The 14,439-nt window shown below is 45.9% G+C and overlaps 1 protein-coding gene across 4 annotated transcripts in view; it reads left to right on the top strand.

Annotated features, from left to right (window-relative positions):
• The first annotated feature begins 6,429 nt into the window (after positions 1-6,429).
• The window catches only part of RERE (arginine-glutamic acid dipeptide repeats), a 355,792-nt gene continuing 347,782 nt past the window's right edge, over positions 6,430-14,439 (top strand). For all 4 annotated transcript variants that reach the window (XM_088468176.1, XM_088468175.1, XM_088468170.1 and 1 more), the window contains exon 1: positions 6,430-6,741. The gene's annotated coding sequence lies outside the window, so the exon portion shown is untranslated. The remainder of the gene's footprint in view (positions 6,742-14,439) is intronic.

The raw sequence follows: 14,439 nt of genomic DNA, 5'->3' as shown, positions 1-14,439 counted from the left end.
TTTGTCCTTTTTTCAGTGTTCAAAACCATATGATCGGCTGTTATTTGCTCCCATACATTATCATGTTTTCATTCCAACCAGCCAGATTGGACAGGTATCTGACAGAAAATTGTATAGTGGATGGCCAGCTTATAGCAGTACCGCACTAGCTTCACAAGACTAGGTCCTTCCTCCATCACAGAACACAATTCAACTACCAGACCTTAAATAGTCATTGGCCTGAATTAAACAGGTGCGAGGGAGGGGTAGAGGCATCACCTGAATCCCAGGAGAGTAACCCCTTGCTCACATGGGGCAGTCTGTCATTCTGCAATAAAGCACTTCAAAATGGTAATCCTCTCCATCAATTGGGGGATTCATGTAACAGAATTTCCATTTATATGTCAATGGAGGATATCACCTTTGTTACGTTAGACAGAAATGCTAAGTTCACTACCACATTGTTAAAGTATAAGAAATGAAACAGACATACATCCCTACTCTCCCGGAAGGTGCAGGAGACTTTTTTAGTTAGTTTATCCACACCCCAGGAAGAGTGTGTGGATCTTACTAGTGAAGTGGGCAGAATGGGAAAATAATACTGGGAATCGCCAGTCAGTAGGTAGGGGTATTGTTATGCAAACCATGTCATTGGGCAGCACAGTGTAATGGTTAGCATTACTGCCTCACAGTACTGAGGTCATGGGTTCAATTCACACCATGACCCTACCTATGTGGAGCTTGTGTGGGTTTTCTTCGGGTACTCTGGTTTCCTCCCACACTCCAAAAATATACAGATAGGTTAATTGGCTCCCAACAAAAATTAACCCTAGTGTGTATGTGATAGGGAATATAGAGTGTAAGCTCCACTGGGGCAGGGACTGATGTGAATGTCCAAATATTCTCTGTAAAAGTGCTGTGGAATATGTGTGCACTATATAAATATATATAACTGGAAATAAATAAATACATTTTAGCTCCGCCCCTCACCACAGACAGGCAATTCACTGCTTTTGCCAAAACATGAGTGGGGCATAATGACGTAAAGTGCCTGGCCACGCACCCAAATTGGTCAGCTGAATCTCTTCTCCGGGACTTTCCCCAGAGAGGAGAATTTAAAAGTAGGCAAGTATGCATATAGGAGATATATTACCCATTCTGATTCAGTGACATCTGTGTTTTTCATCACACTATCTCATGTGAGACACATGGGAACACACTGCCTATGTTCCCTCCCCCTCCAATTTCTTTTGGTTTATTGTCATATCAAATTTGTAAATAAAAGTTTGCCCTAAAAATGGCCTGCAGATACAGAGGTCTATTTACTAAGCTATGTTAGGAGATAAAGTGAACGGTGATAAGCCAATCAGCTCCTAACTGCCATTTTTCAAACACTGATTGGCTGGTACATTATCTCCTAACACAGCTTAGTAAATATACCCCACATCGTGCTCCTGGGCATGTAAACATATGGGGCCTAATTCAGAGTTGGACATATTTGTAGTCACTACTGAGTCTTTATGCTAATGCCGCGGCCTCTGCTGAGAGGCCCACTGGTTGCAGCACTAATCCATCGCTGTGCGTATTAAGAGGCTCCATCTGAGATTGCACCAGCTTTATGGGAGTGCAGAATCTCCATCTTGAGGCTGGGTACACATTAGACAATATATTGTCTGGTATACCGATGTGAGGCGGATCGGAACGATCGTACTGCACGGCCAATCACACGATATGGCATGTGGTGCAGTGCATTTTAATGAAGGACGAAACGAGTGACCATTCTGTCTTGCATTCATTCTTCTACTGTGTACTGGCAATCTTGCATAGTCCGAGGTGAAGCGTAATCAACCCGACCATCAGCAAGATTGGCGGGTCGTTTACTGTGTACCCAGCCTTAGCCATAGTTGCTGACTGCAACACGCCTGAGTCTGGCTAGCCACCCTCATGTAATCCGCTGCCAGTCCATGTGTAACACCCCGACCTATGGTGACTGATACCTCCGTCAGCCGCTATACCAGAGTTGGCTGGGTCGGGTCGTCTCTCCTGACGTGATAGGTACACCTTCTAGTGGTTCTTAACACTTATCATCAGTCAATTAGCCAAACACGTGACTTTTATTAACACTTTTGGGAGAACATAGCACAAAGTTTTAGATGCCAATTACATAACAGACCAATGAACACAAATTATTACGTTTAACGTCTCTCACAAACATCAAATAACTACAACTTTATTATACAGGAACCACTCCACTCCCGACTGTACGTCTGTAGAGGTAAAGTAGTTAACATATGGCATACAAAACGACTTATCACAATACATAAATTCCTAACTGTCTATCCTATCATTTATCTCAATACCTTTTATCTACCTTAGCTAAAGTAGTTCATACGTTGCTGGCCAGATATCTCTTTATCGGTGGTGCACGTGGGTCCTGAGGTACCTTTTTCCCTTTGATATGTCCCGTTCCCTCCCCAAATCTCTACGATGCAATGCAGCGATCCTCCTATGTCACTGTCTCTGAAATTTGCAAAGTACGGTAGTGACAGTGACTTAAATCCCAGTTTTAGCTTTCTTATATCGGTCCCGTGCAATACTTGTTAACTGTTGAACTGTCAGTGGGACTGATACGGCATAGCCGGTTCCCTGGTTTACGCTCCCTCAGCAAAGTAGTAGTCTTTTGGACCAATTTGGAGTCAATCGCGGGAATCCCGTCCGGCTTTAAATCACCCTTTTTTAAGGGGATCTGACTTAAATGGGGTTAATAGGAGGCGGAGGAGGTATGCGATCTGCTGGCGCTCCCTATCGATGGGGTAACATTAGCTGATTACTAGGGCTAGTCCCTTTCCTAAGTATCCAGAATGGTCTAACTGCGCTGTTGAGGATGACAGGGAGACTGTTAGAGTTATTATCTTACTAGGCGGTAGGTGGTGTGTTTCCTCCTCTGAGTGGATTTAGATTAATGCAAGTCTATAATGTGTTTTATTACAGACCTTCTCCTGTGACACCTCCGGATGGACAGGACTGTCACTCAGCCCCGAGATCTCCGCCCCCTTTCGTCCGGGCCGGCCCCTCTCTACAGGACTCAGCCACAGACACCGCCTTGGATCTCCTCCCCTCTGGCCGCTCCGCCTCCTTGCTGCTCCGCCTCCCTCCGTCAGCCAAGACTGCGCTCCTTAGGCCCTGCAGCTCCTTCCTGACGACAGCCTCCTCCGGATCCACAATGGACCCCGCAATCAGGTAAGTGCGCCTCTCTGTCCCTCAACACTGTGCTGCCAACCGCTCACCACAACTCCCAACTGTCACTAGGCATCTCCTTTTATACCCTCCGTCCGGGTTCCCTGTTCGCGGCGGGTGTTACCCTCGCGGCGGCTCGCTCCTGCTGGTTCCGCGCGCCTGCCAGTGGCTCCGACTCGCGGACAAGTGGCTCCCCTTTCTAGTTCCCCTTTTCCCAAAACAGGCATTCACCACGATGGGGTGGTTCTTTCTTTTGGAGAGCATGAGGCAATTCCTTCACTGGGGAACGCGGCATAACCATATGCCTCCTTGGCCCAACATACATATGTAACACAACTCCAAATAAACATACTAATTGCTTTACATTACTTATCTATAGATATTCTACTTTAACCATATTACCCCTGACCCCTTCCCACATTCAGGGTTGTCACATTCCTCCCTTCTAAATTATGCGTGTCCTCACGCATTCTACATCACACAGAATTAAATTTTCCAACAAATTAACATTGGCTCCGCTATCAAACAAATCTTATTTTTGATAGCGCAACGGCACCTTTCCTTTCGTACTTCTAGTTGACCGTCTTGGTTCTAAATAGGGTGAATTGACTACTGTCGTGTCTTTCTCTCTTCCTAGATTTGAGGTTGCAACCTCAGAGAGGATTGGATCGCTGTGAGGATCGCTGTGAGGCCAACTGGGGAAGGGCTGGTGGCCACCATAGTAAATAGGCCAATACATACTCATTAATAAGTTCATATGATTGTCTGAGCCTTCACTGGAAGGAAGATTGGGTCTTTTGTTTACAGGATTCACTTCATCCGTGGGGTTATCGATCTGACCTTGAAATTTTTTAAGTTGGTCCCGATGAACCAGCTGTCGGCCAGTTCCGTCTTTTCTTTGTATGTGATATAAGGCCATGTCTCCTTTAGGTTTTCCAGTTATAACGTACGGGATATTTTCCCAGTAATGATCCAGTTTACTAACACGCTAATTCTTTTTCTTCCACACACAGCATCCGATCTCCAAGGGTTCTGCCTTGGCTTGCTGATTATAGTTTCCTTTTGCCGTTGTCGGGCCACTTTGCTGTTTTCTTGGACTAATTCATGTGCTACTTTCAGACGTCGTTGATGCTCGCTGACCCATTCGTTTTGTACAGTGACATTTGATCCTTCCTCCAATGAGATGCCCAATTGTACATCTGTAGGGAGCTGACCTTGTCTCCCGAATAGCAAGTAATAGGGAGTAAACCCGGTGGATTGATGGACTGTATTGTTATAAATGTATACTAATTCAGCCAGAAGGGCAGGCCATTCGGTTCGTTGTGGTAGCGGGATAGCTCGGAGAAGATTTATAAGAGTTCGGTTCATTCTCTCACACATCCCGTTCCCTTGCGGGTGATAGGCGGTAGTTCTTACTTTCTTGCAGCCATATAACGCACACAGTTCTTGAAATAAATGAGATTCGAAGGCTGACCCTTGATCCGTCAGAACTTTCTCCGGGTATCCATAAGGCCGTACAAATGCCCTCCAAAATACTTCGGCAGTAGTCTTTGCCGTGATGTCTCGTACCGGTAGGATAACAGCGTACTTCGTGAAATGATCTACTATGGTTAACGCGTACTGATAACCTGTCCGACTCCGTTCCAATTTCACATGATCCAGGGTAACAATTTCCAATGGCCCAGAGGTTATAATCGAATGCAAAGGGGCCTTCTGCGAGACTGGAGCGTTCTTCTTCAGGGTACACGGAATGCATTTGCCACACCAGTTCTCAATGTCTTGTCGCATGTTGACCCAATAAAACCGTTTCCGGATATTGTTCTCCGTTTTCTTGCAGTCGAAGTGACCCGAGTCGTTATGGTAGGCCTTCAAGATATAAGTTGCTGTATTACTAGGTACCACAATTTGCGTTAGTTTGAAATGAGTCTTAGGATCAATGCTATGTCGAACCAGGAGGCGACCGTGCATCGACAGTCGCTCCCGTTGTTTCCATAACTTCAAGAACTCCATTGGGGATGTTTTCTTTTCTTCGATAGTCAACTGACTGTGATCTTGTATCTGTCTCTTGATTAGCTGGATATTGGGATCGTCTTCTTGCCATTTCAGCCAAGGAGTCGCAGTGTCGTCCTTATACCTATCGACCCCTCTGAGCTGAGTAACTTTTTGTGGGGCCGAATTGAGCTTTGGGGAAAATAAAGGCATCTCTACTGACTCTTCCACATCTTCTGTTTCTAACTGCTCTCGTTGGTGAGGATTTCGAGATAAGGCATCCGCATTGATGTTTAATTTTCCACTTCTATATTGGATGTTGATCGGAAAGTTAGCCAGGCGGGAGACCCAGCGTTGCTCGAGGGCTCCTAGTTCAGTTGTTTGTAGGTGAGCCAAAGGGTTGCAGTCCGTGTATGCTGGGACAATGTTTAGAGGCACCCATCTCTCTGCACCAGTCTCTCCGCGCATACCATCGTCATTGCTAACGTTACTATCAGTCAGGGATGTAGATGCGAGTGCAGAAAGCTGGGAGCCTCACAATGTCCTGGCATACACGGACTGGCAGTGGATCCCAGGAGAGTCAGGCTGAGCCTGTACCTCCCTGTCTGTAATCACCCTGTATTGTTTTATTATTGTCTTCCCAATTGTAAAGCACTACAGAAGGCTGGAACAATATAAATAAATGCTAATAATAATACATGTCGGGTGTTATGCACTGATAGGTTGAAAACTAAAAGAAGACTGCAATTTGCTATAGGACTTATGAACCTTATTTATCATAGCTTAAATTAATTTCTCTTCAATGAGACTTTTTAACAAATAAAAATGAATCAGACAGTGAATAAATAGACCTATACTGATATAACTGCCCAGGTATACTTATGATAAAGCAACATGCAGGGAAAGTGCAGTCTCCAGTCTGCCCGCAGCAGTCAGATAAAGAGAACAACACAATCATTTGGGGGAAGCAGCAGACTACTACAGACTATAGTACAGAGAGCACATTCATAGAAACTACAATTCCCGGCATTCACCGCGCGGTGACGTCACGAAGGACCCGTATGTGGTCTCTCGCCCTTGCTGCCTTTTCTCTCTCTTTTTTTTTTTTTTAAATCACTTTGTCGGACTCTGCGATTTGTGGACGTCAGGAGGGACAAGGTGGTGGGCGGGGTGGGAAGCTGCGCGTTCTCCAATGAGGCGGCGCTTTGCTGGTGGGTGGGCGGAGCCGGAGGCGGTTGGAGAGGAGGAGGAGTCAGTTGGCACTGAGGCTCACACACAGAGTCAGGCACCGGGAGAAGCCGGCCCTCCCTGCCCGTCACAGCCTCACCTCCCCAGCGGCTGGGCTTACTGTGACACCGCTACAGGCCTCAGGACACTGACCTCCGTACCCGGGGAGCCGCTCCCTGCACAGCCGCTCCACACAGCGACCTGGCAGAGGCGAGCCAGGCCGTCCCCACACCCGCCCTCCCTCCTCCTCTTCCTCCTCCCTGCGGGGTCCACACAGACCTGTATTGATGGTGTAGAGCTTCGGGGGAGGTAAGTGTCCGGTCCACTCGCTGGCTGGGTGTATGGGATGTCCCTGAACCCCTCTCTCCCCCCCAGGGGCCTGTGCTGGAGCAGTAGCCTCCTGTGTAGCTGGCAGCAGCCTGGCTGTAATTGCTCATTATTCCCCATTGTCCTCCTAACTCGCAGGCCCAGAGTGTGCCCTATGCCCAGGGTTATACGTACAGCAGCCTGACCCTGGGTACTGCTTGCTGGGTCTGACCCCAGCCCAGCTCCTCTGGCAACAGAGAAACCCTGGTGTCATTTATTCATTGGATATTTTGTTACCTGGCAAAAGTTTTACTCAACTCAGGATCATATGTGCACACTGGGCTCAGGGTGGGTGGACAGGGCCTGTCATAGTTATGTTGGCTCTTTGTTTTCAGTTGCACAGAGTTGTGTAAATACATGTGAATGGTAGGTGGTTCCCATGTTTAGCTTTAAGTACAGAACATTAGTTGTTGCTTTGCCTTACCAGGATCATGGATGCCTAAGTGACCCATGTATGGCATGACCAGTTTTGCCTACTTACCTTTATTGTTTTTGCTGCCATCTAGGTATGCACTATTGGTAGGTGTGTGGTGGTGGTTGTGAGTTTTTGGCCTGTGTGATATGTATGTAGATTGAGGACGCTGATAAACAATGATCTGACTCTTATTGTTCCTCTACTGTATGTTCCTGCATCAGGCTAAATAAATTAGTCCACAACAGGAAAACCAGTTAATCTTTAATCAATTCTGATTTACAGTTTGGTGTTAGTTCAGTTAGGAGCGATGTAAAAGTGATGTTGTGAGGGAGTCTGAATGCAGGCAGTGACACTCTACATTGCCCCTACATTTCCATAACACCATAGTTGTAATGAATAAACTAAACAATTGGTTCTTAAGTTCATGAGCTTGGTGGTATGTGGTCTGGTAAGGCTTTTAATGCCTGTTCTCCATACAACAGGAAATTGGTAATTTTTGTCTGTCCCAGTTTTTCACCTTCAGATTACTTTTTATAACTTATTGGCACCATCCCATAGTGGAAATGTTTGAGCTTAAATTAAGGATCTAGAAGAGATTCATGTAAATACTGCATGAAGAATAAGGTCATTTTAAAATGCTGGTACTTACTGATGGTCTTTCGTTTTCATGTTTGACACTTGGAACTTGGCAGAAAATTGGTAAATTTTAGGGAATTATGTCAATCATGTTTACAGCTTTTCATTATGCAACCTTTGAAATAGCAGAAATCCATTATTGGCATACGTATAGGAAACATGTCATTGGAGTCTAAATCCTTTAGATGACACTAATTAGCCGTGGGGTTTACCCCGCTACCAGTTTCCGGCGAAAATCTCCGGTGCAGGGAAAAGCTATTCAATTAGCCTCCCCCCCCCCCGTCGCAAATTAGGGACTCGCGCGTAAACACACTGATTTTGTGTAAACAATGGGGTTTCTCCCGTGCGAGCCCGATTTGGTGGGTTTTACCTCGCACCTCCATGAGCTGCGGGGTCTCGGGGAGTTATGCGTGTCAATTAGCCACGGGGTAAACACCGTGGGTAATTGAATATGCCCCATTGTGTATGTATTAATGCCACTTATGCTTTCCTTGGTGTTTATATTTTTCCATTTGAGAGCATAATGTTTCCAAGCTATTTTGATTGAATGTAAAATTGATGCGAAGAGGTATTACTACGTTATGAAATGGTGATACTGGTAGCAGTAGACCAAGAGGTTGGGATATTTTCTATGCTTGCCATGCTTTAAGGCCTCTCATACATTTTTATTTTTTTGGAAGCGCTGTCCCAATTGGGATGTAGTTAGCTGATGGGATGCCACCAGTCTAAATCCTGACGGAGAAAGCCTGACACGGGACTTAAGATAGGCGTCAAAATACTGATGCCTATCTTAATTCCGACGTTGGAATCCAGAAGGACTTCATTCCGAGCGAGAAGTCCGGGGCGTCTTAGTTGTTAGCTGGTGGTGGGGGTGGGGGGGGGGGGGGGAGTGTTAGGGTTAGGCAGCGTAGCAGGGTTAGGTTTAGGCACGAAAGGGGGAGACTTGGGGTTAGGCAGTAACTGTTAGGATACGAGAAGGGAGGGCTAGGGTAAGGGTGTGTTGGGGGGAGGGTAAGTATACTTACCCGACCCCTGTTGGGATACCGACCATCAGGATGCCGCTGTCAGTATTGTGACAGGAGGCATCCCGACTGTCGGTATTACATACCCATTCCGTTCCAAACGTGGAAGCCAGCTACACATTGGATATCTCCCTACATTTAGCTAACTGTTTGGGTAGATAACACCCCTCACCACCCTCCCAAAAAAACCTCTCTAACTTCAATCCCTGGCTGCTTTGCCTCCACCACCTCATAATGCGCACCAAAATCCGGGGCATGTCTCCTGTTGCTGTATTATACTAGATACCTAGCAAGCTCTGAAATGTATCCACGTATGACAACGTTTCTATAGGAAATGAAGAGTGACTCTGACAGGACGTGGGATTGTTGTTATCCCTGATTTAGCTAATGGGCGCCTGACAGAGCAATTCATTTGTTGCTCCGATCGGACAGGCGCGTCGGCAGCACTCATGTTTCTGCTCGCCGCCTCCAGAGGTGGCTGGCAGAAATGTGTGTAAAGTCCGTGGTTTGAGTGCACTAACCTGTACATTTGATGGGTTTAACCACTTTTTGTGACTAAAACCTGGTGCCTTTGGGTGTGAAAAGCTCTATAATTAATGGACGCCCAAAACAATTGATTTGCTTTGTCGGGTGCCCATTAGTTATCGCAGCCAAAAAACAACGGAATTCCCCCCGATAAATCCATAAGTAATTTCATGAAGTTTATTATAGCATGCATCCATGTTTTAGTCCCACTGGAACATTTCTTTGTTTTAATGATATATAAGTGCCTTTCCATGAAACAATTCTTCCTTATTTTCCCTTCATATCCTCTTTTTTTTCTACTCTGTTAAAAAAGGGGGTTGAATCATTATACTTCTATTCATGTTTTATCATCTGCATCAATGCATCATTGTGGAAAGAATGCCTTTATAGAGTTTTAATCATTGTTATTGGTAATCTTAATTGCTTATGCATATTGTCCAAAACAGGTTATGTAAATTCTACCTTATGTCATTAAACTAACTGCATTTCTTTTGCTTTATGATGTTTATTCGGTTCAGATATTGTTATAGCCACCTGCAGTGTTATAAAATATTTTAAAATTGTCGTTCCTAGGCGTGGGACTTGTTTTCTTTTTTTGTTAGTGCTGTCACCACCTTTAATGGCAGAACACATCCAAGTGCACCATCGTCATACTTTTACAAGAGTGTTTCCCCAACAAAGAGATTAATCCTTGCTCTTGTGTTCATTGGTGTTTTATGCACTAATGTTTTAGCTGTGTACATAGGTCCACTTCAGTCACCGTTCTGATGTGCCTTCATGGTTATAGTTTCTGAATGACATATTAGTATAGACTTGTAAATAAAGGTTTGCATTGTATAAGTATTTTATTTTCACTATTCTATGCAGTCAGTATAAGTGTTCAAGCCCATAGCACTGGGAACCGTTAACCTGGTATGAACCTGTTCTTTGTGTAAATACTGTATGTTATCTTTTGCCTGCATTGAATATTACCAGATTTATCACTTATCTCAAAGGATCTTGTATGATCAGTACTCTGTTTTTATGGTCGGGATCCTCACCTTGGGACACAAGCAACGTTTAGTACTGAGGAACTGGGTACTCTGGTTCCCAATGGTACAGTAGGAGCCATACATTATAGTGTACCATTGCTTCTATTTATACAGTACTGAAGGCAGCTATTATGTAGCCTGTCTAAAGCTGGGTACAGACTAAGCGATGTGTGTACCCAGCAATGTGACCGATGACCGCATGGGCAAAGGGGCCAGCATATTGGGCGGCCGGTACACATTACACGATCTGGTACCCGATATGTTGGAACCAGCCGCATCCCGCTACATGAGCTAGTCAGTCCCGTCGTCAGATTGAGCTGCGTGTAGGACCGTCCTGACCGACCTGTGGGTACACATTAGCTGATTTTGATGATATGTCGGATCAGGCAAAGTATTGTCTGTGTACCCACCTTAAGATGATGGTGATGGCAGTGCAGCTTTACAGTTACAACTTGCAGCTAGTGACCTCACTGAGAGCGTAATGTTTCCAAGCTGTTTTGTTAGAATGCAAAATTGATGTGAAGAAGAAGGTATTCTTACATTATGAAATGGTGATACTGGTAGCAGTAGACTTGGAGTTTAGGATATTTTCTACGCCTGCCATGCTTAAGGCCACTCATACATTTTTGTTGGAAATGCTATTGAAAACTGGCTACGCATTGGATCTCTCCCTACATTTAGGTAATGGCTTGGGTAGATGCAGGAATTCCATTAGCACTGCAGGATTAGCTAATATTCATGAGAATATTCATTAGGTGCGAATATCACTAGTACATTTAAGTGCAGCATTTTTATTAATATTATTTCAGCTAACATTGCTGCTTTCAGTTTATAGGAGATGAGTCTACTTTATCACTAGCGTCTGAAATGTATTACATTTCCTCTCCATGACAGGATAGCCTGGGTCAGCAAGCAATATTTGACATACTCGCTTAGTTGTTACTCCTCCAGGATCTGATGCGTCCTTCTCTACATTTCAGTTTTGTACATATTTCCCATTGATTTCTTCTCCTGCTTGGTTTGACTCATTGACTATGTCGGGGGGTTGGATTAAATCCACGTGGGGGCCGCATCCGGCCTGCAGGCAATCAGTTGACAGCTATGCTTTAAATCAACACTGATGGTTTTTAATATGTGATTTCAAATTAAGTATCTACGGCACTCCGATTTGCTGCAGACTCTGTGTGAAGGGTAGAACTGCTGGGGTAATGAGATACTCTGCACTGATCAGGTTAACAAAGCCATGTCTATAGCTTCCTACCTAGTTTTGTTTTTCACAGGTTGTAACCAACACTCTTTGCAGAAGTGAGAGTGGATGTGTGTTTGACGGCTGTGTTTGCACTGCAAATAATATTTGGATTTCTCATCTTGTCTCCAGCAGATAATAGCAGGCGATTCGCTGGGTTGTAGATGTTGAGCATAAATAAACAGACCATACCTGACACTATTTACATTTTATAAACGGCTTTAAGCTCTAATTTTGTCAGGTTCAATGTTCATACATATTCCCATGGCAATTTAGGCAATTTATTTCTGTTACTAGCATTTGACGACAGGACAGTGTTTTCCAAAGAATAGTGTTAAAGATAAAACATTAATTCGGCAGTTTTCACCCATCCCCCTGAACTTGCTGAACCAGGGGGTCTAATACTTGGGACAGCTAATGCAGGGGAGAGTCTGACTATTACAAACTCCAGTCAGACTCATGGGATTATGGCCCTGATTCAGAGCCGGACGCTCTGACCAGAGCGCTCGCTCTGAATCAGGGCCCTCCTCCATTAATATGGAGTGTCCTCCTGGACGCTCGTATAGCTGTGGGTCACCACCCACAGCATATACGAGCGTGCAAAAAGATGGTCGCGATGGTCTTGTACATCGCGACCATCGGACTTGCGAGGGAAACCCTGCGGTCAGGTTTCCCAGCCGCAAGGCCAGGAGTGATTTTGGCTCTATCAGAGGGAACGCCTCCGTCTGGCAGGCACGCCCCCCAAAGGGGGCGTGCTGTCAATCAACATCGACAGCACGCCCCCTTTGGTGCGAGACCCGGAGCGATGGACGGAGCTCCCTCCGTCGTGCGCATGCGCAATGGGGGCCATCGACCCACTTGCGAGCGTACTGCCGCTCGCGAGTGGGTCTGAATGACCCCCTATATGTGTACCTCCAAAGGTGGAGGTTGTAGTGTAGGCATTTTTACTACAGTACAGTGTGGCGTGCCTCATTTCTCCTTCATCCACTAGGGGACACTGGAGTATACACAGCGGGGGGATAGACAGGTGATGAGTGGAGCCTGGCACTTTAAATTTATTCAGAATTATAGCTGGTTCCTCCTCCTCTATATACCCCACCCGAACTCAGTTTAGATTAAGTGCCAAGGCAGCCGGATGCATTTCCAGGGCTGTCCTCAGCCAATTTTTTTATTTTTTCTTCATTATTTATCTTCAACAGGCAGACTGCTGGCTGCGTCAGTCTGTATCCAACGTAGGAGTTGCCGGCGGGACCCACCACAGCTGCCTGCGGCTCGTGTCCGGGTCTCGGGGCCACAGTCATCAGACTCTAGGTAGACCCGCCACAGCTGCCTGCAACTTGTGTCCGGGTCCCCACATGCCCACCACGCACTGGCTGGCTACGCAGTGGTGAGTAATCACAATCCCCCTCGAGTAGCAAGAGGGGGTGGGTACTATAAGTCGCGGATTCCCTGTCTGCAAGGAAAAGGGAACCTTAAGTTATGCAGCTCCCGAATGGCTAGACACCGAGCAATGTGAAAGCAGGCTCAGCTCTCTGATTCCTGCCGAGTAACACTGTCTGCAGAGCTCACAGAAGGACACATAGGCTGCACCCTGTGCTGCTCTCCTGGCCGGACTCAGCTTTGTCAGCTGCCTGCATTAGGAGCTAACAGCCCTGTTAGTTTAAACACAGTTCCCTCCAGACACTGGACATTATGTCCATTTAGAGGGTTACTCATTCCCACCCTAGCGCTCTGCCCTGCGCTAGCGACATGTTTAGGAGACCGGCTGGGTAATATACTGAAGCCGGGTTTTCCTCTCATGCATCGCCCTCTGTCCTTCCCTGCCATAACAGTGCTCAGCATCAAAGGCTGAAGCTAGCGGATGTCAGGGACATTGTACATGATTAGGAGACCGGTTGAATATTGTTATAACGTCGGGTTCTCCTCTCTCCCACCGCCCCAGACATTATTAACCCACCTATTTCTGGGGCTATTCAAACATGCACTATGCAAACATCGACATGCACCCAAACTCCCTGTTTGGGTGCATGTGGTACATGATTGCTGTGTCAGCGATGGTAGCAAGTTCCAGTATCCTTGTTTAGCCTCATCTTCGAGGGTGTCATTCTCCACCTGGGGAGGACAAGCTTTTTCTGCCAGGGGTCACTCCTTAGTTTTCTGCAGTAATGTGCTAAGGTGTGAAACAATGCACCTATGTGACCGGACTTTTCTACTCTCTTCCCAGTGAAGTGAGCACAAAGTGGTGTTTCTTGGTGGCTGCCGTTGGTTTCCTGTCTGTTCCTTTTTCCGTCTAATTTGATAAAATTAGGTTTTATTCTTGCTCACCTCCCTTGGGTTGCTCTGTTTTCTATCAATTATGCTAGGACTCGTTCAGTTCCTTACTTGATGAATACTGAATACGCCTTGTATTCTTCCAGGTCTAGTTAACCTCTGGTTTGGTGTTCCAAATATGAAGGAAAATTAAGGATCTTGGGGGTCCTGCACTATCTGGCCTGCTCGAAGTTCTCTTCAGGTCACACCTGGGGCATGTTTATTACCTCACCTTGTTATTGTTTGGCTTCGATGGTTTCATTAATCCACTTCTTGTTGCCTCTGGGGACAGGTGTGTGATCCTAGATGACAGGTGTCACCATCATCAATCCGTTTATGGGACATGTGATCCTAGTTGGTGAGTTCTAGTTGGTGTTTACCACTTCTCCCAGATGTCTGGTGGCTTGGGCTCTCGGGCCTCTCCAGTGCTTCTACACGTCAGTCTTTCTAGTGACT

Source organism: Taudactylus pleione, unplaced genomic scaffold (genome assembly GCF_031769625.1).
Source record: "Taudactylus pleione unplaced genomic scaffold, aTauple2 ptg000082l, whole genome shotgun sequence".
NCBI lineage: Eukaryota > Metazoa > Chordata > Amphibia > Anura > Myobatrachidae > Taudactylus > Taudactylus pleione.
This window is presented reverse-complemented; position numbering and strand designations above follow the sequence as displayed.